At 38.5% G+C, this 27,380-nt stretch overlaps 2 long non-coding RNA genes across 2 annotated transcripts in view; both read left to right on the forward strand.

Annotated features, from left to right (window-relative positions):
- LOC143677290 (uncharacterized) overlaps positions 1–27,380 on the forward strand; it is a 126,322-nt gene that overhangs the window by 11,795 nt on the left and 87,147 nt on the right. The gene's annotated exons all lie outside the window — the stretch shown is intronic.
- Positions 1,104–26,587, forward strand: LOC143677288 (uncharacterized). Its single transcript, XR_013172491.1, has 3 exons — positions 1,104–2,268; positions 3,056–3,121; positions 24,573–26,587. It is a non-coding gene; the product is annotated as an uncharacterized LOC143677288 (long non-coding RNA).

The following is a 27,380-nucleotide window of genomic DNA, read 5'->3' on the forward strand; positions in this document are numbered from 1 at the left end:
TACATATTTACACTCAGAGTGCCAGTTTGTAGGTATTAGTATGAACTCATGCTTTCAGGGGCCAGCAGGTTATGTAACTGAAGGAAAAGGGCAAGACAGCCTGAAGAGATGTGACCTGTGAACTGTTGGCAAGCTCCAACTAAAGGTATTTGTATGCAAAACATTCTCAAACACTCAGTGTCCCAAACTGAATGGCCCTGGTGAGAGGGGGGAAGGGGCTTCACTTTGTCTTGCCTGTGGGATGCTCTGTGGTTTTCCAATGCACTGGTTATTTTGTTCCAAAAGAAAGTTATTGTGTTGAACTTCAAAATGAGGGAGAGGAGGAACAATTATTTTTTTAGGCTAGGATATATCAAACTCAAGTTTGATGTAATTCTTTTTAAAATGATGTTTTTTAAAAAGAAATATACAAGTATATACATATAGCTATTCCAGTTGAAAGCCTTTTTTAATTAGAAAAACATAAAAACATTAATATGGATAATATAACATTTCAGAAACAGTGAATCTGGAGGTCTTCCTGCAAATGCATGTTTTCCCCTAAACTAATGATTTCCAAACATATCAAACAAACATCAAAATCTTATCATCAAAAATACAGATTTCTAGGCTCAGTTTACAAAATACTGATAGAGTGTTTGGAGTGAGCCTCTGGATCTGTATTTTTAAGCAAATGACCCAAATGATTCTAAGACTTTGGAGCCTTCTGAGACTTATAGTCCTAAATCGGTGAGAGAATAGATTTGCAGAAAAATAAGTTTCTCTGGACCAAGTAGTAAGGTTTTTATTAAGTGAACACACCATTTATTTTGTTATCTTTATACCTTTGGTCATACTTCATTTAAGAAAGGTTTGTTGAGTGCTGTTAGAGGTGCCAGGTACACAGAGATGAAGGAACCCTTCAGAGGTTCACAGTGAGACTAAGGAGGGCGAAAGGCAAATCTGTAATTGGCCCTCTGCTCAAGAAGTCCTATGACGGAGGTGAGGGCAGGGCCACATCAGCCCAGAGTGGGGGTGTCACCGAAGGCTTACTGGAGGAGGAGATGTTTTAGTCCCACAGGCCACCTGGAAAAACAGAGGTTGGCATCTCCAGGCAGCACTTCTGCAGGGAGCTGTAAAACAGTGATTGTGCTCCAGAAATGCCAAGTCTTTTGCCTTCCCTGGAGCCCACAGGGTGAGGGAAGTAGCATGGTGCATAATGAGTGATAAGTAAATATGTGTTGGTTTGTTGGTTGTATCCTTTGTTTTGTTTTGGCACAAGACACTTGGGTTTTGCTTTGGGTCATTGTCCTTCAAACCTCTTTCTGTCTCCCACTGTCTTGTGTGTTTCTTGCCCACCACCCACCATCAGACCTCAGATCCATAGTACGTGGATGTAGACTGAAAGTTGGTGTAAATCCGATTATGTTAAAACCACAACTTGATCTTGTTTGGTCAATGAGTGACATTGCTGTGGAAAAAAAAAAAGTCAAGGAATAAATAAAATAGATCTTATGAATGATGTGCAATTCTGAATATTTACATAGTTCCTATTCTGACATAACCTTGTAGTCCATTCTCTCATCTGAAAAGTGGGACAATAGCACTGACATGTGCCATGTCACTGATATTTTAAGGCGTAAGCAATAAAAATGATTGCAGCTTTGAAATAAAAGCCACGTATTAGATGCTACTCAAGCTTTGGGTTTGGATCTTTGTCCACCTGCAAAATAGGGATCTTATTCTTTGAACTGCTATTAAAACTGGCAGAATATGGTAGGGAGCCCTGGAACTAGTGAAGGGAAGGGAGATAAAAAGAAGAAATCCAGTTTGGAACAGACAATGTGTCATAATATATATAGGCATATGTGTCATAATACTTGTCATGATGCAAGAGATGACAATGATAAAGCAAAATGGACATTTTTCAATGTAATTGTAGAGAGCAGATAAAAGAAAGGAAAAAAAGCTGGCCCTGGGTGTTGTGAAGGGGATTATTACCTCCGCAATATGACAGGTACGGAAGACTTCTCAGAATTGAAATGTCAATACAGATGCGTAGAAGAGATAGGAAGAACAGGAGGAGATAGTGTTGCAGGACACAATGATTTATCATGCTAATGAGATACAATTTAACCATGAAGACTGGATAAATAAAAGAGGAATGGAGAACAAAAGTGCAGTTGCAAAAGGAAGCTGGACCCAATGACTTGGACCAGACCTACTAAAGGAGAATAGATTGTGGCCTAAGAAAAACTAAAGGGCACACTTTCTGTCCTCAAGTCCAAGGTAAGTGGAACCTTTTCTCAGTAGAAAAGCGTGTGAGGATGTGGCATACACAGAAAACACAACTAATTCCTGAGACACAGAAATCCAGATCAGGAACGTAATCAAGGCCATAATGTGTTGTCACAAGTGGTTTCCCATTTGGAACCTCTACCTGTAGGGGTTACAGTTGCCCCAGACAGTGACGTTGGAGAATAACAAACAGGATACCTTAAAAACTTACTAGAAGCTATGGAAGCATCTTAGTTCCAATAGGAGATCACCATTCCCACAATTAAATTCTATTTATGGGATTACTCTCCTCAAGGGGTTTGATTAGATGGTAAGACCAGAGACCTGTTATTAGAATAAAGGAAAGGGAAAAAAATGGGTGCTTCCCTCCTAAAAAGGTGGAATTTTTTCCTATATAAGGTAGTCAGTGTTATGAAAATATTTCTAAATACATTTTGAATGTGCTGTAACAGTTTAAGGAACATTACATTGGTTTGACCTTTCATAAAACCCAAGCTCCTTAATCTGACGTTCAAACCCTCTATTACCTGGTCCCAAACCCTTTCCCTGAAAGCTCTCATGTGCAAGAAAGTGTTCTCAATTTCTTGCACATAAAATTCCCCGATTTTTGCCCCCTTTTTCATTATCTACTTGTTCAGGGCCCGGTCCAGATGGAATGCTATTGAAGAAAGGAAACTGACCTGGGAAAAATAATAGAAAATCCTTAATGTAACTTTTACTGCATATGAGGCACTATTCTTAATGTTTTTACATTAAATTTTTGATTTATCCTTTACAGCAATCTAATGAAGGGGGGACTGTAATTGTTGCCAGTTTGCAGATGAAGGCTACATGCAAGATGAAGGTAAATGGCAGGGGCTGAGTTTGGACTGAGGCAGTCTTGTGTCTGCAAATTGGCCTCTAGCTCTGTTTCTAAGTTACTTTATGAAATCGAACTACAAGCAAGCCTTTGATTTATGTATTATGGAGATTTGGACCATGCAAGATTCTAAATGTCATCTTTTTCATGAAATTATCTGTGATGGACATGGTGATTGTGTGCTCAATATGCATTCCCCCCCTTCACTAGGAAATTTCAAACCCTGACATCCCACCCCTCCCCTGCACACACCTCCAGGGCTTTAAACGGGTAATATAACCTCTTCTGTTTCTTATGATTGTTGATCAGAGATGGGCAGACAGCTTAATTCAGGCAGGGGAAAGAAGCTTGCTAGCCTCTACTCAATGGCAATATGTAAAATTTTGAAGACCGAAATGGCCTGTGACCCTTTGGCTATCAGAGAGGAACCAGTATCGAAACCTACAGCTTTGTAGTTCTATTGCTTGTGATCTGTTTACTATGTCACACTGATATTCCTCATGCCCTAATGGATACTCTGCCTATTGTGGTTATGTTCTTTCTTTCTTTGAAGCTTTCTATGACTGGTCAATTTTTTTGCATTTGCGACCTTTACGTTCTTAACAAGTATTTGTGCAATGAATGGACATATTGAGAAATATCCCCCCTGTTATATACATAGAAGCAAATCCCCAGGGAATAGAGGGTTTGAGATTCGTTTTGCATCTGAGAGGTACTGCTATTGAGTGACTCACCTAACTGCTTAAGGATGTGTGCCTGGAAGTCACTGTGACTATCAGTTAAGCTGACAACTATCATCCCTCAGCACTTTGTTTTATAGGAAGAGCCAAGCAAAACCACACACATTAAAGCCACCCTGATTTAACTGCTACCCCAGTTTTAGGGAACCTGAATTTGATGCTCATTTCCATTCGCAAACCCTAAACATCCTGAATGCTTTTTTTCCTACTTCCAAATAGTTCCATCTTTGAGCATTCCAAACTGTGTAAAACATTTTACTTGGAAAGAATTATCAAGTCATATTAATAATTGAGTAAATACTATTTTTTTTTCTTAGTGGTTTAGGTTTGTTTTGTTTTTTTTTCTTTTTCTAAGAGGTAAGGTTTCAAATAGGCTAAAAATAGAAAAGCTCTATTTCAGTAATGGATTGTAGTTCTATTAGCTTTAGGGGGTTTTCCTATGTTTTTCTCGTTAGTTATTTTTCTTTTACTTTGTAAAGGCCTCTAATCTTCTGGATGAAAGAGAATATGTAATGAATCTTATTATATTTAATGCATTTTTGTTAGTTAATATTTAAAAAATATGTAAAAACTATTCATTTCATTTCCTGGATGGAGAAATATTAACATATTAACACAGCCATAAATTTGTTGTGCCAGAGATAGAATTAGTATTGAATACATAATGTAGGTAAATAATGAAGTAAGAAAATATGATGATTTACAATAGAAAAATAAAAATATTCGTGGTTGCCTACATAATTCTATTTGAACTTTTCTAGTTATTCCATAAAAAGTCATAAGATTCAGCAGACAACAAGCACGGAGTAATGGCCAAATGCTGAATGTGACTCTTGTTATTTTTTAAATACTTGGCTTCCCTAATCGCCAGATGCAAAGAATGCTAATAAAATATTTACTAGCTATTACTTTTCTTGACCTATTAGTAGAACTCACTAATGGACTCAGGCTTCTTACACACTGTATACTTTTAAAATCTAAACCAGTGTTTCTCACGTAGGGTTTGTCTGTAATTTCTCTCTGCACCATAAGCTCATGCAAATTCCAAGGTCACACTAGATGCTGGGCTGCAGGTGCCATAAAGTAGCACACAGCCCTGTCTGTCAGGGCCTTTCCCTGCAAACATTCAGAATCAGTTGTGGTTAATGGAAAAGGAAGCAAATTTATTGAAAAATAGAATCTATAGGAAGATTGTAGAACTTGGTTTGAAAACAGGGAGGAAACAAGAAAGGCAAGGAGGCAGCCAGACTGTACCAAAAAGCTGTGTCACAAAAGCAGCCCGGTGGTGACACTACTTCAGCTTGGGTGGAACGCCAGGTATCAGCGCTTGCGCCTGCTGCATGTTCTGGATATGGACACTTCACTGTCACTGCAGCGTGACTCCCCTGGCAATGCGGTATTGCGACCAGCCTCCCTCACTACAGAATGTGTCCACAGTCTTGACACTTCAGATTTTGAACTTCTGATTCAACGTTCAGAATAGGTGCCTCTAATTGACTGTGACCCAGGTTTTCATTAGCGTCTACGATGAGAGGCAGGCTTTTCCTCCTATCCCCTACTCTCCAATATTCACAAGGTAGGGAATTCCCCAAACCGAGGACGATTTTGATGCTGGGAGCAAAAAGACAAATAGAAAGATGTCTTATACTTGTGTACACATATATATAATCCCTTATATATGTGTATAATATATGCAATACACACACACATCTATGTGTTCTTTCATTTGCCTGATCTTTGTATCAGTATCATTCTGTATTTGTAAAAATAATTTGGTAGCACATGTTTCTGTATAGTCTAGAAAGTTTAGCCCCAAAGGACTTCTGTGAAGCCATTTTATTATTTGAGGTGGCTTTGAGGGAAAGAAATAGAATAAGAACATATTTATTTCTATATTTTTTATATACACTCATTATAGACAGTTTTGGAATACAGGAAATCACAAAGCTGAAAACAAAAACACAATTATACTCTTGGCCACAACTGCTGTTAAATATTGATATATTTCTTCTTGTTCTTTCTCTCCAATTGCACACACACACACACACACGCACACACACAGCTTACCTATAGATGTGTAATAGTCGTGTTTTTTGTTTTTTGTTTCCCGTGGACCAGGCACCGAGAATCAAACCTGGGTCTCCAGCATGGCAGGTGAGAACTTCGCCTGCTGAGCCACCGTGGCCCACTCTGTAATAGAATTTTTAAATGTTTAGAGAATGTTACTGCTTTTCATCCCTTGCTTTCATTCACCTAATATCATAGAGCAAGGATTTTGACATTATAAATTCTTTTCAAGAGTGATTTTTAAAAGATTAAGATACTATATTTACACTATGATTTAATTACTCTTTCTCCTATTGCTGGGCATGCTATATGGCTTTTCAGATGGGTCTTTTTTATTTTTTAATACTTTTCCTACAAGAGACTCAACCAGAAGCTTTTTGCATTAATGACAGAGCATAAGTATCTGCTAGACCTAGAAGCCACATTTATTCCAGTGTCAGCGACTTCAGGGTTTTCTTTATCTTGCTCTTATAGTTTCTGTACTTGACCCACAAGTATTTTGTTCGATGTATACTGACCAAATAATTTATTTAGTTAACAAAATCAGGAGGACTATCGGAATAAAAAAAGTGAATAGAATTTACTGTTTATTTGGGGGAAACAGGTTTAATTATGCGACTCCCAAATAACGTATTTATTACCTTTGTGATAAGAATGCCCACCGTGGAGTTCAGGTGTAGGTAGGCCAAAGCAGGAAAGCTTGATTTTAGGAATCTGCAAAGGTTTCCTATGGGTGCATTTGTGGAAATTTTTAAAACATCCAGTTTTTGGCTGCTGATAGATCCTTTACATCTCTTAGTCTTTGCTGTCTCCTCTGTAAAGTAATGTTGAGAGGAGTCCCATTCTATGAATCTGTGATTTTGCCTTGAGAAAAGCCTGCTTGGACCCAAGAGCCATAGCCATTTGTTTCTGGATTGTGGGCTTACAATCAGCTTTCTCAAGGTCTGGTCCTTAACCATACATCAGGATGTGCAGATTCATACCATGAATTTGACTTTTGCAGACATAGGAATAATTTCTTCTCGACTTTTAGGCCAGAACATGTGTTCTTCAGTGTTCCTAGGGACTGGCGGACTTAAAAGCAATGAAAGAAACTCAAAGTGAAAGGTGGGTCTGTATTGTAAATTGCATTCACTAATGCTTCACTTATTGGGAAGTTGCTTTCACAGCCTCAACTGTTGGACTGCAACCAACAACGTGGAAAAAAAAGAGCCTTATATTCGCTGTTCCTCAGACTTGCCAAAGCCTCTGACTAGTTAAAACAGATAATGCGAGTCTGTCCCTGATTAGCCTGATTTATAGATGACTTCTGTAGAATCCATTAAGAACCTACTTACTCTAATCTTAGAAGAATCTAATAACCTTAGTTGTCAAGTTTTCAAGTTTATGGCAGTTTAGTTCATCAACAAGTTTTTATTGTGTACTTTTATGACAGCTCTATATTAGGCTTGGGAAACAAAAACAAAACAGATAAAGTCCCTTTCTCATCAGAACTAGTAGAGAAGATACTAAATAAACAAATAAATATGTAGCAGTTGGTACAGAACATTAAAGCAGGGTAATGAGGCAGAGAACCGGGAGGTTGAACAGAATAGTCAGGAAAGACCCCCGTGCCAAGGTGACATTTGAGCAGAGACCTGAATGGAGAGAAGGTGCAAGCTTCCCTGAAGAAGGATATTTGATGAATGAACCAGGGAGAGGGGACAGTGTATGTAAAGGCCCTGAGGCGGATGGATACTTGGCATATTTGAGAGCAGAAGCAAAGAGAGCACTGCAGACCAGAAATGAGAGATAGTGTTATTGAGGGAGTCACAACAACAACAGCCTTGAGAAAGGAGATAAAGGAACTGCCAAATGTGAGTATCAGGACATAGCAAGGATGGTTACTTGGAGCCATTTAGGGTAGATCTGAATTGTCCCAGATTCTTGAAGGTTGACTTCAGTGCATATAGTACAGTTGTTGATGTCCGTATGATAACCCTAAGTTGTTAAGAAATGTTTATACTTATATTCAATATTCAGTTTCTTTCAACTCCAGAAACATCATTTACTAAGCACTTACTGTATGTATGGTACTATGCCAGACATTGGCAGTGTAAAGGTGAGTGATTTTGTGCCATCATCCTGAAAGGTTGCAATCTAGCTGGAGAAAAACATATATAGATATATAGACTAATTAGGAACACAGGAGAACTTATGTATTTTAGCAAACTGTCTACCCCAAAAAAGGTAATCTCAATTCATCTGGAAAATTCACTGACAGGGAAATCTGAATACCCAGCAGTGCTAGTTAAAAAAGGTATATTTGCATACATATATACTCAATTATCCACAAATCCAATAATTATAATAATGAAATAGTTTCTGGACAATGTATAAAAATTAATTAAATGCATTCTAAACAGTCAACAAAATAAAGTTTTTCCACTACTACTAAGAATGAGTGTCTTTGAGCCTGTGAGCTAAATCAGTCTTCTAAAAACTTCAGATTTGACAAGCAGATTTGGCCTAGATCACCTCAGAAGATTACACAGACTCAGCCCCCTCCAGCACAAAGTATTTTTCCTCTGTTTCTCTAAGGAAAAGAACCTAGGTAGTTTTACAATCAAGTGCCTTGTAGGAGGAGGCAGAGGGAAAATGGAGTGAAGTGTCTGATGGGTGTGCATGGGAGCTGGCTTGTCCTCACCATCACGTGACTTTGAAGCTCTCCTGTTAAGAGGTAGAGGCTGTTTTCTCACCTTGACATGCTTTGGCCAATAGAATGCAATGAAGATGACAGTGCTGGTTCCCACTTTCTGGTTGGTCCCTTGAACCTACCAGGTCCCCAGAGGAACAGGCCCAGAAATGCTGAGAATGAGAGAGCACGTGTGTCAGAGTTGAGTTAGCTCAGTTGCCCCATTGGAGGCCCCGGACATAAGAGAGCCCAGCCAAGATCAGCAGAACTGAGTCATAGCCAACCCAGCCCACTGATGACTGCAGACCTATGCGGGAGCCCAGCCAGGACCAGGAGAACTATCCAGTTGAGCCCAAACTAATTTGCTGACAATTACCATCAGGAGCTAAGTAAATGATTGTTGTTTGAGGTCACCATGTTTTGGAGCAGTGTTCATGCAACCAAAGCTCAGTGATACAGCCTCCATTCAGGAATGCATCCATATTTATATCCATACCTCTGTCTATTTATGTATCAAAGATGATGAAGGATACAAGGAATAATAGGCAACATTTGCACATATCTTCAGATATTGATTTGCAGAAAATCAAGATTTCTGTTGGTAAAGAAACCAAGAAAACATAGGACACATTCTTATTTTATTTTATTGGAAAAAAATAAATTTATGAGGGAACAAAAGAAGGCTAAAATTGACATCCTTCTTTACAGACCCTTATATACAGACTATCTAGGTACTTTCCTAGATAGTAGGTGTGAGAACCAGGAATCAAACCCCAAATTACTCTTAACAAATCCTGTGCACATTATCCTGTTTCTGGCTGTTGCAAAGATATGTTTTCGAAACCCTTATGTTGCCACTGGTGCTGTTGCTGGCCTGCAACTTCCATTGCTTCATTTCTAATTAGTTTCAGTTCCTGTTTCCAAGACGGTCTAGCCGTGGACTCCTTTTTCCTTCAGTACGGAACTGAAGTTATCCTTCTGGGTTAAGGGAAGCTTAGGTCTATAGCCAGACCATAACTCCTGAAGATGGAAAGGAAAAATATTTGAAGATTAAAGTTTCTCATTTTTCTGCTAATGTTGACTTATTGATCAGATACAGATATATAAGAACACTGTAAACATTATACAAATAATACCATTCTTGAATAGACCGTCTGTGTGTTTACTAGCTAAGGCACTATATGCATTAAGTTTGGCCTGCCTTCCAGTTCAGTATGTCAAACTATGTACCTCTTTTTCCAGCATCCCACAGAAAAAAATAATAAATATGTAGGTGGGTAAATACATCCATACATGTAAGATACGTTGGGTCAGAGACTTCGTCAGAGTTTTAGAAAACCGAGAAAGGCGATATCAAGAGATTAAGCGGTATGGAGAAAGCGGTGAATCAAGAAATGCACAAGAGAAATCTACTATGCAAGTGCTTCATTGTTAACTATTGAACTACTGTATCTCCAAGAATATTTCAAGGCTTGGGAAAATTTTTTTAAATCTGCTATGGTGAGATGAATCATGTACGAATGATATCCAATCTTTATGCCTGTTGTATCCAGGAACTGGTTTTAGACATACAGACAGAATGACAGCTCAAACCAGTTCCAGAAATATACCCTTTCTGCCACTTCCAATGCATTTCTCTCAAAGATACTGTCTATCTACAGTGACAGCTGAAATGTCTAAGGGAACAATTTGTATAAACTATGGAGATGAAAGGAAGGCACTGAAGTGAGTTGGAGGTAACTGAATGGGAGGTCGTATTATTGGAATTGGGCAATTGTAATATGTGAAAAACTCAACATCCACAGGAGTAGCAGAATCTGTACATAAATAAGACATTTCACAAAGTGAAAAAGAGATAACAGAAGCAGCATTTTATGGTAAAATATTTACTGTGTTACCTGAACTGACATTGATAGATTTGTTTTTTTCCATCATGGAAATGATGATGGCAAATTTTCTGAGCAAAATGTTCTTATTTATAAGTGTTTTTCAAACTTTGATTTTTTTCCCTAAAATGTTAGATGAAAGGAAAAAAGAAACGCTCAGATTCTTTTGGATGTTAATTTTCAATTTTGCAGTGCAAAGTTTCCAAGAAAAAGCGCATGAAGTCAGACTTTCTTAATTTTTTTTTACTCTGGAAAGTTACATGAATCAGTTAGAATGAACTAGGTTATGCTGTGTTGAGAAATTAAAAGAAAATACAAACATCCCAACTTCTCAGAGGCTAAAAAGAAAACCCCAAAGATTTATTTCTTGCTCTCACCACAAGTCAGCTGGGGCCACATATTCCACATCATCACTCCAGGATCCAGGCCAAAATTTGAAACATTGCTGGCTATTATGGCAGAGGAGTTCCAGCAATTAAGTTCTCTTGCTTAGTAATTACCTATGTTATCTCTTCTCACAAGTCATTGGCTGAAATAATTCAAATGACCCCACACAAGCACAGTGGTCCAGGAGGTACAATTGTCTTCTCATCAGAAGGCTGCAAATATTTACTGAAAAGCATTGATGATTAAGACTTTATTTTAGGTAATTTCTATTTCATAAAGCTGTGATTCATGTTGGAATCATTTAATAATAAGCAGGGAAGATTATATAGGCCACTCAATTTTATGCAAATATTGTAATTTTCTTTGTATTATAACTAAATGCAATCTTCATATCAAGCTCTTATACTGCCTAGTAGCAGAAACTTTGACAATTAAGGTGAAATGAATGTTTACTTATTTCAGGGTTGTATATCAATTACAGTGAAGCGATTGACTTTGGCAATGAAGGGACACAAATTTCTCGGTAGTCTACATATCTGACCACGAGAGCATTTTCTGAGACGTGCATTACACTTGACTTGGGTACTGAGCCTCTATCCTCTTGGCAGTCCCCGGAATGAAGGAGCCCTCACCCAGCCTATGTGCTGTCAGTTGATGGAGGGAAAAGACATTTGACTTCTCCCATCAGCAGACTGGGCATGCGTCAGAGTGCTGGAGATGCCTCTGTCCAGATTCCATTTCTACTCTGCCGTGCTGGTGTTTGTGAGGAGAATTGAGCACCCTTTCTGGCTTTCGAACTCCAGGTTAGGTCCCGGGATGTGCAGAATAAGTGGCTTGGGTCTCTTGGCCGTGGAGGCACACCACTCTTTAAGTATTCGTACAAATCTAGGCTTTACACTGAGAAGTGAAGAATTATTTGTGCTTCCTTTTACTTTGTTTTTCTTTTCTTTTAAGTAACAGCACTACTCTGAAGGTAATGGAAGTCACATTCTAAGTTGAGTGGAAATGGATGGTGGAGTCCAAAGGCATTGCATCACTGCGTTGATTAACACTTTAAAATATTCTCAAGATTCGCTTATGTAGAAATGAAATATGGAATCTCAGTCATAGTTTTCCCATGTGACAGCTGCAAAATCTTGGATCTCCAAAGACCTAAGATCAAATCCCTATTCAGCCATTTACTGGGTGCTTCGCTTGGACAAAATATTTCACCTGCCGGAGCTTTATTTTCCTTGAAACTTTTTAGTGTAGACCTGGCATAGAATGGATGATAAGTAGTTCTCCTCACTAACAGTAGGAAGTAGTACAGTGATCCATCTCTGTTCTGTGGAAGGACAGGGCACTGAGTCAATCTGTGCTTTACAAATGGAATGTAACAAATTAATTCATGGCAATCACTGATGACAAAGTTCTGTGTTGGTAAAAACATACACAGAACAACTTAAAAATCACTGGCATGATGTGATGTCTTGGATTTGCTTCATAATAATCCGGTGATAAGCCATCAATTAAAAAAGAGCAGACAAATTAATGGTTGTTGAAGCTGGTCGATGGAAAGACAAGGGCTCATTGTACTCTATTTTTGCGTATGTGTATAGCTTTTTTTTAAAAAAATGGGTATAAATAACATATTTAAAGCCATAAAGACATAATGTTTTTAATTTGTGGGTATAATGAATCAACTAATTTTTTAAAAATGCTACTCTTAATTTCCCCTCCCCCCATTGTGAGTTCTCATAGATTTTACATTGTATTTGAAGAACCCAACAAGGAAAAAATATACTGAAAGTTGACTTTGGTTGCTAAAATTCAGGACAAGTTTCACTTTAAAATAAATTATGTTTTTTTTTTTAGTCTGACGAATAGTATTATATCTTGAGTACCTGGTATAGACTACTCATTCTACAGGGTTATGTGCCTCATCTCATAGCACCCCACAAACCTCTTTTGGGGTAGTGATGGGAATGTTCCCATTTTACATGTAAGGGAACTAAGGAACAGAAAGGTTAAGTAAGTAGCTTGAGGAAATTCAGCTTATAGATGACGATGCTCTAGCCTGTGCCTTGTTGGCCACACAGCCCTTTCTCTCCCACCCTGCATCCCCATTTAGCCCAGGCAGCAGCTCATTAAATATCTAGAAGGCGTTCTGAAATATGAATCTTTGCATGAGATCATCAAATAAGGTCAATGTTGAGAATAACATCTTAAAATCAGATTTAGGAGCTGTTATGGGGGAAATGGGGTGTCTGGCTGGCCTTAATGCTTGCCTTAAATGCTGCCAGGCCTGAGAGTAAGGTCGATTGGAGTTGCCTGGGGCTCATTAGAACTTCCTTCCCATTTTGTTAAGAATGTATTTCTGCCCTAGGCACAAGGCTGGACCCCAGCCTAGGAGGCTCTTGGCAGCAAAGTGCTCCATACCCGGGTTTTCTGCATGCTGCTTCAACCCTTAGGGATTCCTGCAGAGACAGCTCTATGCTAAATTAAGAAGACAGCAAACAGGTTTCCTTCTGATTCTCTATTGCCAAACTTTTTGCCCTTTTGGAGGGAGTGTTAACCCTTGGACTTTGTACCTCTGAAGCTGCATTTATCACCTGTGTTTATATGTTTATACAACTATTTACATTGATCATTGGGTTCATGTCCCTTCTGTTTAAACAGCATTTTGGAGGCAGTAGACCTGCCTCATTAATCTCAGTATTCTTAGCACCTCACACTGGGCCTATCAGATAGTTGGCGCTCAGCAAATGTTTGTTACATTGAATCAATATATTTCAATCCCTTTGTTAAGTCCTTTCAGGTGCTTTGTCTAAACTATATATAACCACGTACCTTCAGCCCAAAAAGCTATTACAGATGGCACCCATTTTTTTTAAATTTTTATATTTTGAGTGGGGCTGCTGACCCAGTGATTATGAGAGTATATGTGCATGTGCTTGGATGTGTGTGTGTGAAAATGCCTTATATTAAAGTTCAGGAGGCCTGGGTTCTGCTCCCATTCAACCGGTAGGTAATCTTAGGCTGTCATTTGGCTCCCCTAGACTCAGCCTCCCTAGCTGTGGTTATTTGTGGAATAGTGATTAAAAGGCTGGGATCTGGGCCTAGGAAAATCAATCTGAGTTTGAATCCTAACAACAAAATTGACTGCTGCTGGGCAAATTATTTAATCTCACTCTGCCTCAGTTTTCTGATCTGTGAAAAGGGTTCACAGATGCTTGTGAAGATTCAAGGAAAAAATGAATCGAAAGTGCTTAGTCCATGCCTGGTTCCTAGTATTGCTTATTCTTCCAATACTAATCCCAGGGCTGGTTGTGATTCTTGAAGGGGATAGTGATAAGATAGGCATAAAACACTTTTAAAAGGAAAAGGACGATGAAAAGGAAAAAGCATTGCATATATAGAAAGATACAAACTCACCTCTATTCTTGCTCCATTTTAGTTAGCCCATGGGTCCTACAATGATCAGGATGATACAAGTCTTTCTGTGCTAAAAGAATAAAATGGTCCGAGTAATCCATCAGCTTGGTTAAAAAGGATGATACAGTGTATTCCAGTGATTTGGGGAGAAAATAAATTGTTGACCAAATTTTCTCCTCCCTCCCCCCTTTTACCAATGTCTTTTGCTTTGATGATATTTTAAATTATGCAGTCTTATAAATCACTTTTCCCCCTAGGAGTACTCATTCATTTCATTTTTATAGCAGTTTTCCTCCACGAGCATGCCAGAGAAGTCTCCTCAACTCAGTTAAGGAATGTAGAAATGTAAAGCAACAATTTAGGAAAAGGAAAAAAAAAAAAAAAAAACCCAGAAATATTAAATCAGTAAAACGCTAAGGGAAATTGAGGGCAATAAAGCCACACTGCAAGCAAGGAGACCATAATTAGGTATTTAACCCTCTTTTGTGCAAAGCTCTATGGCATTATGCATGATCAGCAGTGATTATGGTTCGAGTTTCACTGAAGGTGGGGTGTCAAGACACTCGGATGGATCGGCTGCAATCGTTAGCTGAGTCCTGTTGCCAATTTTTTCCCTAAGGGACCTCAGAAGGATTGGAGAGGCAATCGTAGAACAATATAATGGCTTTAGAAGAGGAGAGGACTTTATGGAGGAGAAAGAAAAAGTGGCTTCTCAAGGTCTTACATGTGGGCTCTAGCAGGACTGAGATTAGAAGCCTTTTCCACTGGGTAGCCTTGGGCATTTTCTCCAGTGGCATTCTAAAATGGAAAACTGGGTCAGAGGCATTTGAATTGGCCTAGAGGACCCCTGCATAGCTTAAGCCTTCATCTCTTTGTCATGGTTTTCAGAATTAGTGAAGAAGCATGCATAAGAAAGCAGAGGGGCATGGGGCAGGGAATTTACCTCTTATTCCCTGCAAATCACAAACTAATCTTGCAGAAGACTTAAGGATTCCAGGTGCTCCTGAACATATTCGCATGTTAAAAATATATACAAGGGACTTTGAAATGTCACTAAGAAGATCTGTAAATTGAATTTCTATATCTTTACAAATAAGCAAAGGGAAAAAAGCTTTGGTCACAGAAGCCACCTGAGACCTTGGAAAAGTAACTTCACTTGTCACAGCCTTATTTCCGCTGTTATAATGAGAATAATTAAAGGTTGTTTTGTGATTCAAATAAAAGAATTTATGTGAATATTTTCTAAGCAATTAAATGCCATATAAACAAAGAATATGTTATCCCTATGGATAAAGAGCTAACATAACTTGCAGTGCTTGTTGTCCTTACAGAAGTGCCACTTGTTAATTGCAGCAAATTAAAACTCATACATAAGCATAAAAAAATATTAAAAATAACATGTAATCCCAGAATCTGGAGTTACCCATTGTAGATAATAAATACATTTTTTAATTGCAAGATGGTATTAAAATTATTAAGATAGTTTTCTAACTATCTTATTATTTTATTCTTTTCTAATTAAGAAAGTTTCAGGCATTTTCATTACTTTAAATCCAAGGTGTTTAAAATTGTCTTAGTATGTACTATGTGCCAGGCACTATTCAAATACTTTACGTATATATTGTCATGTAACCTATGTCAGAAACCTTATGACCTAAGTACTGTTACTATCAGCCGTGCTTTTACATGAGTAAACTAAAGCAGAGAAGTTAAACAACTTATACAAGATTGCTTAGCCAGTGGGTAAAAGATGAGAAATTCAAACCCAGCCACTCTGGAACCAGAGTATGCATTTTTAACTGTTGTGTAACTGTACACTGCCTCATTTATTGGGGAGGGGAAGTAGTAAAATTTTTCTTTGGAGAAATGTTTCTTTTCTAAATGGGAATTAACAGGTTTGATAATGAATTCTCACGTTATTTTAATTGTTCTTCTTGGACAGGCACTGTACTGAATACGTTTATTTACATCCACAATATTGAGCATGAAATGTTGGGCTCAGTAAATATTTACTGAATTTAGTAAAGTTATATTAAATCTCGTATCCAGAAAAGACCCACCACACACTAAATAAAGTCTTCCTCACCCACCACTAAATTTTACTTTTAAGACCCAATTTAGGCCTTGCCTATTCTACCATATCTATCCTGTCACTTTAGGCTACAGGTATCTCTCTCTTCTTTAAACTCAGCATACAGCTTCTACTCCACTTAATTCACACACTAACATTCATTTAAAAAAAAATGTTATTGAAGTAATCCATGCAGCGAAGTTAGAAAGGAAGTAGAACTAAAATTTTTATGACGACATGCAGTGGTTTCCCCATTTGTCTCCAAATAATCTTTATAGTCTGTTTGTACAGGTGGAATCTGATGCTGAATCATGAGTAGAACTTGGTTAGTTCTCTCATGTCTCCTCTAAATTAAAATAGTTCCTTTTCTTCTGACTGTTACAGAAGAAAACAGGTCAGCTGTCCTATAAAATGGTCTTAATTGGTATTGTTTACCTTGATCCTTTCTTCCCCGTATATTCTATAAATTGGAGCTTAATGTCTAATTGAGGATTTGATTAGATTCAAATTAAACATTTTGGGGATGAGCACTATATTTTTATTCTCTTGTACAACGATTATTTTCTTTTAAATCTCCTGACGATAATTATACATGATGTCTCCTATAAGATTGTATATGGCTTGAAAGTTGCAGTATGATTACTCTTCTTTATAACCTACAGTGTACCATGCACATAAATATTATATCCAACAATCTCTGAAAATGAATAAAATATAAGTGAATAGCCAAAGAATGTTAGATGATTAAAACTTCAAGTAACAGGTGCATTTGGTGCATTCACTAAGTTCTTAGATGATGACTAGATTTGCCTTCAGTTGATTTGAAGTGGCATTTCAGATCAAAATTTTGGAGGGTGTCTCAAAATCTCTTTGTCTGTAATTGTGTCTTTCAGTAAAATAGCACTTATGAACTATTAAAAATATACCGTTTTAGATGTCTAGAGATACACTCTCACATACCACTTCAAGAAACTTCTCCCATTCCAAGAACCCCAACCATCTGAACAGCCCATGGAGAGCACACACATCATCAAATTCTATGCTAGGGGTGCTGGGAAGTGTCCATAATGAAGACAAGAACACATATTTGTTAGGCTTTACTATGTGCCATCCACCACTTTCATTGCTTCACAATGATCAATGCATTTAATCCTCACAACACTAGCGTAAGGTGTTATTATCCACAAAACGGAAGCACAGAGAGGTTAAGGAATTTTCCACAAATCACACAGCTAGTAGGCAGCAGAATCAGTATTCAAACCCAAGTCTCCGGGCCAAAGTTCCTGCCTTAATCAGCCACTCTGAAGGCCATAGCTAATCTAGTGCTGCCTCCTGATGTTGGGTTATTTTAAAATCTACTACTTTTTATTTCTTCTTTAGAAGTTAGCTTATCCAGGTATTATCCTCAGAGTAAGAACCCTTTTTTCCTTAAAGACTCTCATTAAGCGTTTGTCCGACTTCCGCTCTGCAGGCTGAATAACCACGGACCATTGAACCTTTCCTCAGAAGTCTCATCTTCTAGTCTTTGACCAAGCCTGTGGCTCTTCCATTCATACTCCCTGTGATACCTGGGTGTGGAATGGCTGCCAGACACGGCGGGGTCTGGGATGTGCTCATTATACAAGAGGATTAACTCATGGTTACCACAGGGATGTTCTGTTTGTGCCTCCTGCTATGGGGTTTGCTAGGCGTTTGAAGTCTTTCATCTATCCTGAATCCTATAAACCCCTCTGATAAATGAGAATTGTACATGGTTTCTGCCACTTATTGGAGGCATTGTAGAAGTCAAGCATGGAAGCTTTTGTGTCCAACAGATTTGAGCTGGAATTCCAGTTCTGCCACATACTGTTTGGCTCAGTTCAGTCTTCCCCTCCCTGTTCTTTCATCCCTGAGCTTTATTCGCTCTGTTCCTTCCACCTGGATGGATACTCTTCTCATCTTTGCATGTCCAAATACTGCTTGTTCTTGGAGCTAGCTCAGATGCATCTTTCTCTACAACATGTCTCAGCTTACTGGCTGAGAGCATAGGTTTTGCAATCAGATAGCTTTGAGTTCAGATTGTCCTTTTGCTGGCCATGTGATTGAACTTCCTTTGGAAAAAGAAGTGATAATGGTATCTCCATTGTTTGGTTTATTTTAAGACAAGGGAATTAATGCACATTACGCTGTTATTGGGGCATCTGGCCAATAGTGAGTGCTCACTAACTTAATACCTATACTTATTAGCTCCCTTCGCGAGCATGTGTGCGTGTGTGCATGTGTGTGTGTGGGTATGTGTGTTAACATGGGGGAAGAATAGATAATCATACAGCTGCTAATAATTAGCTTAGTGAAAATAATTTCTTCTTATTTTAAACCTACATATATCCTCCCTGGACTTGTTAAGTACCGAAGACTTTTCACCTCTTATGTTGTTGGTATGTTTGTCTTCTCTACTAACCTTTCTGCACATGTTTTATAGTGATTGCAACTTTCTTGAAGACAGGATCCATATCTGCTTAGGATGTTTCTATCACAGAGAGTTGTGCAAGTAACTTGCCTTTCATGAAAATCATCAATATATATTGAATAAATTAATGGACATGTGAATATCTTCAGTACTCTCAATCACTTTGAGTTATGATTTTTAAGTGCCAAGGTTATCATTAATAAATATTTATTTAGTTTCTTGTCTATCTTCAGTTCAGCCCAGGGCGGTAAATGCTCAGACGCTAGAAATTCAGGTGCTGCCCTCCAGTTCACCTTTTAAGGGGTTGGCCCACCCAAACTCTGTTATCACTGGGAAAATTAATCAGTCAGTGCTGGGCTCCTACAGGAAGGTTTTTGATGCAGGAGCCTTGCAGAATTGACAGCGGTCTATTAATGATCTTTTCCTAAGTATATGCTTCCAGTCAGTGATGGATTCACCTATGAGTTGTGAGGTCTCAGTTGCATGCCGCAAGTTGCATGCCATCAGAGTTGCATGCTGTCAGAGTTGCATGCTGTGAGCTACATGCCATCACATTGAACCTGAAGAAACTAAGGGGCAGTATCAAAGCTTTCTTTCACCTTCATCTATCAGAACTGTCTCTCAGTAATATAAATTTAATAGATTTATCAGTCATGATTATTTGATGAATGTAGACTGCTTTCTCTAGAAAATTAAACTGAATTAGTGCTGGGTTTTTGAATTTTGCCCTTATTTACTGAGCATCACATTAAATATACCAGCCAATCTCTGAAGCTAATCTTTCTTGTTATCCACAGAAAACTGAAAGTAAATTAATGGTTGTCAGGTACATGGATGGAGAGTGATTGTTAATGGATATGGTGTTTTCTTTTGGAATGATAAAAATGTTTTGAAATTAGAGAGTGGTGATGGCTGCACAACTCTGAATATTCTAAAGACCACTGAATTGTATACTTTAAAAAGGTGAATTTTATTGGATGTGAATTGTATTGCAATAAAGCGGATGTTAAAAAAAGAGAAACAATAGAGTAAATTCAGCTATTTTTCAGTTTCCTGGTATCTATTTAGTCTTCCTGGAGTTTAAAGTCAAAAGAAAGATGAACATTTGATTGTAAAATCATGGCTTCTGTGAGCCTGAGTTTGGTATCCTAACAATTAAATTTGTACTGCAGCAGGAAGTGTACATTTGTGACATGTCTTGGCCAGATAAAGAAAGCATTTGTTTCCTTTGTGTTGTGTCTATATCAATTAGAAGGTGTAGCCATAGGGTAAAGTACAGGATGTTTGCCCTTTAAATCTAGTGAGCATACCTTGAAACTGGAGACCAGAGGTTGTTGAAAGCAGACAACTTATTCATTAAACCCAGGAAACTCTTTTTCCAAAAGAATCGCATGCTTTATAATGTAGGGCTGACCTAAAATTAGTTAGTGGCACTTGCTGCTTTTGTTTAAATGTTAAAAATGTTTACTAAGAGATTCGCTTGAAGGGTCAACAGATTAGCAACCCAAATATATTTAGAAAAACGCCAACTGTGTACTCTCAGATGCAGGGTGCTGAAGGAGAGGTTCCCAGAAAGGAAATTCTATTTTCAGAGGAAGGAGAAATTAAGGGAGAAACCAGGCAAGTCACTCAGGATTTTCTACTTGTATTCATGTGAAAGCTGTAGCCATGGTACTGAAATAATCTACCCTGTTCCCTTTTTCAAAGAATTATTCCCTGTTCTACAAGAACAAACACAAAGGTAGATTTGGTGTCCTTTTGGTGTCCTTATATGCCTGTCTTTTTTTTTTTTTAATCAATACTGTACTAAGATGTCCCTCAAATGCTTTAATATTAGTTCTGTGTGCTACGGGAAGTGGGAAAGAAGCAAATTCCTAAAGGAATTTATGACCTCAATGGAGAGATGAGTCAAACAGATTTCAAGATTAGAAAAACTCAGAATGACTTGTGAATTTGACCCTCATTTCTGGGGATATCTGCATTGAGGCACTGTGTTACAAGAATGGGCTCTAGCATAAAAAACTCACCACTGTTCCCGCTGCTCTAAGGAGGTCACACAGAAATGTACCAGAAATAGTAGCAGGAAATAACTAAAACTCTGAGTGATGTTAGGTGTAGTGGAGTTATATATGAAGATCTGTGGAACACAACCGAGGAAGGAATTTGTTCTGCTTGCATAGGATGTGAGGAGAGAAAGAAGCAGGGAAGAGGTAACATTTAATGTTGCCTTGAAAGATGGGGTGTCTGCCAGGATGGGGAGAACATTCTCGGCATAGTGGCCTCCATCATCGAGATGATAAAATGTGCAGGTCTAGTAGATGATACACTTTGGAAACATCATTAGCTCAGTGTGGCTAGAGAAGGGAGGAGAGAAACAAGCAGATGTGTCTGGAAAAGCGAGCCACAACTAACAACCACATTTAGGGATGGACTGGATCTGGGTGGAAATAGGGAGTCTGTGTAAGTTTGTAAACAGACTCTATAGAAGACAAGAGAGAAAAACGGACACGATTTCCTATAGGAATAGAACATCACCTGCAAGATCTCTGAAGGAGCAGAAGAATGTGGGAGGGCAAGTGCGGGGACTCAGGAGGGGTGTGATAAAAGAAGGGTCAGCACAAGCAACAGGCTGGTCCAAATGAGTCAAATCCACACATGATTTCTTCTTCAGCATTACAAGTGGGGTTAGATTTTTATTTATTTTACCCATTCCTACTCCCAGCCGGAAATACCTGGAGTCTGTCTGGGGCTTCTGCAAGTTCTGCCGTCAACCAGGGGGTCAGCAGGCTTTATCCCTCAGGCCAGCCTTGAGGGAGGGCAGTGCCTTGCAGTGATTTGACCCTTAAAAAGGCAAGTGTGACGTGGTCCTTCTGAAGGAGTCCTCGGGTTCTCTTATCCCGGGATCTGGCGAAAAGTGAAGCAGCCCATGTGGCACTGAGACTTGATCATACATCACATTTTCAGGATTTGCACCCAGGACATGAGTCTAGCTTTCCCTTGTTATAATGGCCTGCACTGTCAGTGGGTGTGAGCGGCTGCATAGCTGTGCGGCTCTCCTTGGTTTTTCCTTAGGGCACCACGGTGTATAGCTATTATATCGAGGCTTTCACCTGAGGTTACAGTCACTGTGTTCTTACATATTCACATGATTGCAGTTACTTGATCCAGCTGTGTATGATGACAGGTGAACTTTCAGAAGGCAGCAGAGACTGAGCACTCTTGACCTAGAAGAACTATAAGCTGGGCTTCTTGATTTTCTCACACGGTGGCTGTTAACTCGTAACCAGTTAGTTTTTTTGTTTTATTCTCTTTCATGCAGTTGTTTATTTACTTATTTATTTGCATTTCTTCTCTACTGGTCAATAAGGAATATCAGTTAAGGGAATCAGTTTGATTCCAGGCCATTTCTTAAAGTTCGAATGAATTTTCTAATTGAGGCACATAACTGCAGAAATGGATGCAGTTACAGGGAAAGGAACAGGCTGTTGTCCTGGGAAATGGAGGTAGTTAAAATCTTGCCAAGCTCACCTGCAGCCTTCCTGGGTGTGGCAGTGATCACATCGAGTATTCCACTTTCTTGAAGAAAGTCTGGGAGAGGTCTGCCTGGAGGAGGAATTTTAGAAAGTCAGAATTCTCCAAAATCTTTACTTCTACAACCAGAGTGGTGAATTCTTCCATAGATTTTAGTAAATGCTTCCTATTTAGTGTGAGTACTTCTTATTTCTTCTGTGTATGTGTGTGTTTATTAAGGCTACTTAAAAAGCTATTTCTCTTCTCCTATATTGATTGCTTCATCTCTGTGGTGAGCTTCTAGGAAACGTAGAGTGAATTTACTTTTTTTTTTTCTCCTTCTGTGCATGTTAAAGTGGGCACTTGGCAAAAACAGACTAGGCATGTTTGCTTTTTTGTGGAAACTGTGAAACATCATCATGACTTAAAAAAATAATAATAAAAAGAAAATTCAACCTCCTGTAACAATCTTTATTGAAAAGGAATTCGTGTTAGAATGACTAGTGATTATTACTCGTTTGTGGCTATTACTGTGTGTTGTTTGACATTAAAGTTAAAAGAGTTTTCCGTAAAAGGGACATTTATTTCCAGGCAAAGGAAAAACAGCAGCAGGGTTTTATGGTTGCACTGCACATGCACATTATAGGGTAAATGCTACAGAAAAATTAGATATAAGTGCACATTAACCTTCCATGATAGAATTCAGAGCCCATCGCTCAGACTTTTAAAGGCTCAAAATTTGTATGACTTACACTTAGCAAATCAAGACTAGCTAAAAATTTACCAGGTGCTTCCTTAGACACAACTTCATTAATTGAATAAAAAATTGGTAGATGGAGCATCTTTTCCTACTGGTCAATTTTGGGAGATAAACAAAGATACAAAGCCTTTTGGATCTTGTTTTAAAATGGGTGTGCCAGTTGTTCTAGTTTCCTAACTGCATAAAACAAATACCAGACAATGGGTTAGCTTCACAACAAGAATTTATTGGCTCATTATTTCAGAAGCTTGAGGGCTCGCTCCCTCCTGGGTTTCTTATCTTCTGGTTGGCTGGCAGCCTTTGGTGTTCCTTGACTTTTGTGTCACGTAGCAATGCCCATAGTGGCATCTTCTCCTTTCTCCTCTAGGTTCCATTTGACTTTCAGCTTCTGGAAGCTCCCTGTGGCTTCTCTCTCTGTGGCCTTCTCTGTAAACTCTCCAGTAATAAGATTAAGACCCATCCTGATTCCTTTGGGCCACACCTTAACTGAAGTAACCTCATCAAAAGATCCTACTTAGCATGGGTTCACACTGCAGGAATGGATTAAGATTGAGAACGTGTTTTCTGGGGTATATCACGCCAAGCCACCATACTTTAGAAAGGCTTTAGAAAGTCTTTGGGTTTTAAGAAGATTTCCTCAAGTTAATGACCCACATTTTCAAGTAACGGTGGAGTGGTCTTGTATTCTTAACTGGCACACATAAAACAATATGGCATTTAGATTTCTGGCAAGAGGAGCCAGCAAATTTCTGAATAAAATTATCAGCATGATTCAGGGAGTAGAACTAGGCTCATTACTTTCTCAATTTCCCCTTATAAAACCAGCCTGGCCCCTAAAGTGAACTGTTAAAAGATCTCAGAAACGCTGGGCTTATTAACTAAAGAGTGTAGAAATTGCTTGAAGACACATTTATGAATAAATGGCACCCCAAAAGCACTGGTTGTAATTAGACAAGCCATTTCTGTAGTGGGCTATAATAATTCATCTGTGAGGAAATTTTACCAAATTCTTATTACTGAAGTATGTGTATGTTATTTCAAGATAGGTCTATTTGTTTTTCCCTTCACTCTTTATTGTTTGTGTCCAAGTGTCCACAAGTAACTACAGGTCTGCTGGAGAAGACAGGCTTACATGTCAGCTAGTTAATTTCAAGCCAGTCAAATCTATTTATTAAATAGAGCAAAGTAGAGGTGTGTACAAGTACCTGAGAGGGATCAAATCAATTTGGGAAGGCAGAGATGATCAAGGAAGGCCTCAGGGGAAGATTGTTGTTTAATCTGACCATGTGAGCCTTAGTCTTCTCATCTGTAAATAGGGAATAATAATCCCTAATTAGTAGGGATGTAGTAAAGATTGAAGTGAAAGGGTATCTGCAAGGGCTTGTTTTAGTATTGCATGTACTTACCAAATGGTAACTATCACCTCTTTGTGGGACATAGTGTATGATCAATAAATATTTCTTTCTTTTCCTTTCCAGTCCTTTCTTGGACCTTCCTTATAAATTCCTGAGCTGTGAAAAAAGAAGGTATTATTCTAAACCTCACCTGTAACATCAGCCATCCATTTTCAAGAATTTGGCAAGAAAAAGAAAAGGACCAGGAAAAAGGTGTTTTGATCATATTTAAAAAGATGCCCATTTGCTAGTGACTACATTCAGTCTTTTGCTCAAAATAGGTCACCTTGATTCTCCCCGAATGGAGACTTTACAGCAATAATGCTAAGTGTTGGAGTTATCTGCTTTTGAAATATGCGTTATCACTACTGGTTAAAGAGAATTTCTACATTGAAGTATTTTTGATTACTGTTCCCAATTAACCTAATATCCAATTTGTAATAGCCAGTTGACTTTATGGAGATATGGTAAGAATTTGTATTATTAAAATCAGAGAAAATCTGTTTAAGAGCATGCTAATCAGAGCAAAGAATCATAGTTCAGAATCAATGATAAATCACATGGAATGCCTCACAAATTGAAATACAAAATTTAAAGAATTTTCTTGGCTGAATCTTATAAATTATGATTCTTTATTCTGTGGCAAATTCTCATATCAAAATTGATACCCTGTACCATCATAGTGTATCCCAGTAGCCTTCTGCTAGGGACAAGAGCCCAAGTAAAATTTAAGAATGCCTTCTTGGGCAAATGTACTGCTTCTTCTCCTATGAGGAATATTTGCTAAATGGGTTGTTAGTGCTAATCAATAGTTTTTAAACTGGATTTTCAGATCCCTCTGTGTGTCAGGGGGACCTCTTAGAGGCTGTGGGGTGTATTGGATAGGTTAGGACGAAAGATTAGTTGATGCTATTTTAGCGATAGTAATTGTTGTTTGTTACTTTGATCTATTTGGTAAACTGAGTTTCTGTTTGAACAAAGAAATACATGCCTGAAACCTCATTTACTGATTGGTTCATGTGATTCTTCATTAGATTAAATTCTTGAGTTGAGTACTTTGTGCTCCCATACTTCTTAGATTTAATGAATAAATATTAGACTAATTAATGCAAATTTAATAGATGTACTAGACATGCCACGTCAGGTGCTCGAAAGGGTTAACTAATTTGGTGTTTTAGAAGTTGATGTAGGGCTAGAACTTTTCATAATGTTATCAAGAGACTTCAAAAGATCTCTCATTGATTTTTTTCTTAAAAGAGTTGAGAGTGGTTTAGCCAGTTTGAAAACAGAGTCAGGTTACAATTACAGAAGCATGTAAATTTCTTTCTTTTCATTGGAAAAAGAGGGTAAGGGACTTGACCAGGTAACAACATTGACTGTATGGTAATATGGAAAGTTCAACTTATTTCAAAATCACTACTATTAAAAGAAAAATGTCCACAGGAGCCCAGATCAAGTAAAAGAAAAGGCTTCCACCTTCATGGGAAGGATACTTGGTTCCCCATTGGGCTCTCAAAACTGCTTTGCCTCTCCCAGGTTTCCCGGTTGCTTCTCTCCTGTGCTCTGCAGGCACCATGGAAAATCTCTCCACTTTGCTCTACCTGTAGATCCAGCCACCTTTTCTCCCAAACTGTTAACAGGTGATCTTATCCACTTCACAGCACTTGGAAATCATAAGATAAAAATTCTCTCCACCTATTGCCAAAAAGACTGCAAACTTTTTTCACCCCGAACATCTTTTTTTTCCTCTGTCTTTTCACTTGCAGTGGGAAAGTATCTCTTCTCTTATCCTGGGTAAGTTCCTCTGTCTGGGCTTTCAGTGCTATCCCTCCTGACTCTTTGGTGGCCTAACTCTATTCCTTATCCCCCTTTTCTAAAATCTTCAACCTTCCCCTGTCTACTGGTTCCTTCCTGTCGTTACCTGAATATCTCAAGTGTCTGTAAACTTAAAAAAAAAACATACAAAAATTCCCTCAAGCTCTGTTTCCCCTCCTAATTTCCACAATGTCTCTTGCCCCCTTTAGAGACATATTTTATGTTTTGCTCAATATAACGCTTTTACTTCCCAGCCTGCAATTTATTCAACAAGTGTTCGTTTCCATGGGTCCATTGAAACTGTTCTTGCCAAAGTTGTCCCTGGCTTTTCTGCGTGTGTAAGCTCAACCGGCACTTTTAAACCTTTATTTTCTCTACAGCTGTGAAGGCATGATCCATTTTTCTTCTTTTAGATTCTCTTTCACCTCCTACAATACTGTGTTTTACTATCTCCCTGCTTATCTACTACTTCCTTCGCCGAATTCTTCATTGATTCTTTGTGTTCTCATTCTTTAAAAGTAGCTTTCCTTAAAATTCTGTCCCAGGGTTCTCTTCTTTTTTCTCTTCTCTTCTCCTCCCTCCCCTTCACTCCCCTTCCCATTGCATTTTCCTTCCTATTTTGTACATTGTCCCTTGGAAGTCCTGTTCACTACCTCATATTTCTAGCCCAGACCTCTCAGTTCTCTGTGTTCTTGACCCCTAGTTCTATTTTCCCATTTGCCATCTCCTCTTGGATTTCTGAGAGGCATCCCCAAACATACTCAAATTTGAACTCATCATCAACTTCTCTGCTCCCTGAAAAATGTGATTTTGTCTCTATTTTTCCCTATCTTCCTAAATAGTACCATCACCCCCCATTTGCCCAAGGCAGCCACCTAAGATTCATTCTTTTTTAAGTTTTAGAGAACTTGAAGGGTCTCTCTCCCTTCAAGAGAGAACCAGGAGCTGCCAAGAGTGTGGTTATCCTGCATCCTCCAGCTGCCAAGCCCCTGCATCTCTATGTGAGGCCACTCTCCCTCATGGGTCCCAGCTCTCTCTGTCCCATGCAGCGCTCCTTTAATGAGCACCCTTTGCTCC

Source organism: Tamandua tetradactyla, chromosome 3 (assembly GCF_023851605.1).
Source record: "Tamandua tetradactyla isolate mTamTet1 chromosome 3, mTamTet1.pri, whole genome shotgun sequence".
Taxonomy (NCBI): domain Eukaryota; kingdom Metazoa; phylum Chordata; class Mammalia; order Pilosa; family Myrmecophagidae; genus Tamandua; species Tamandua tetradactyla.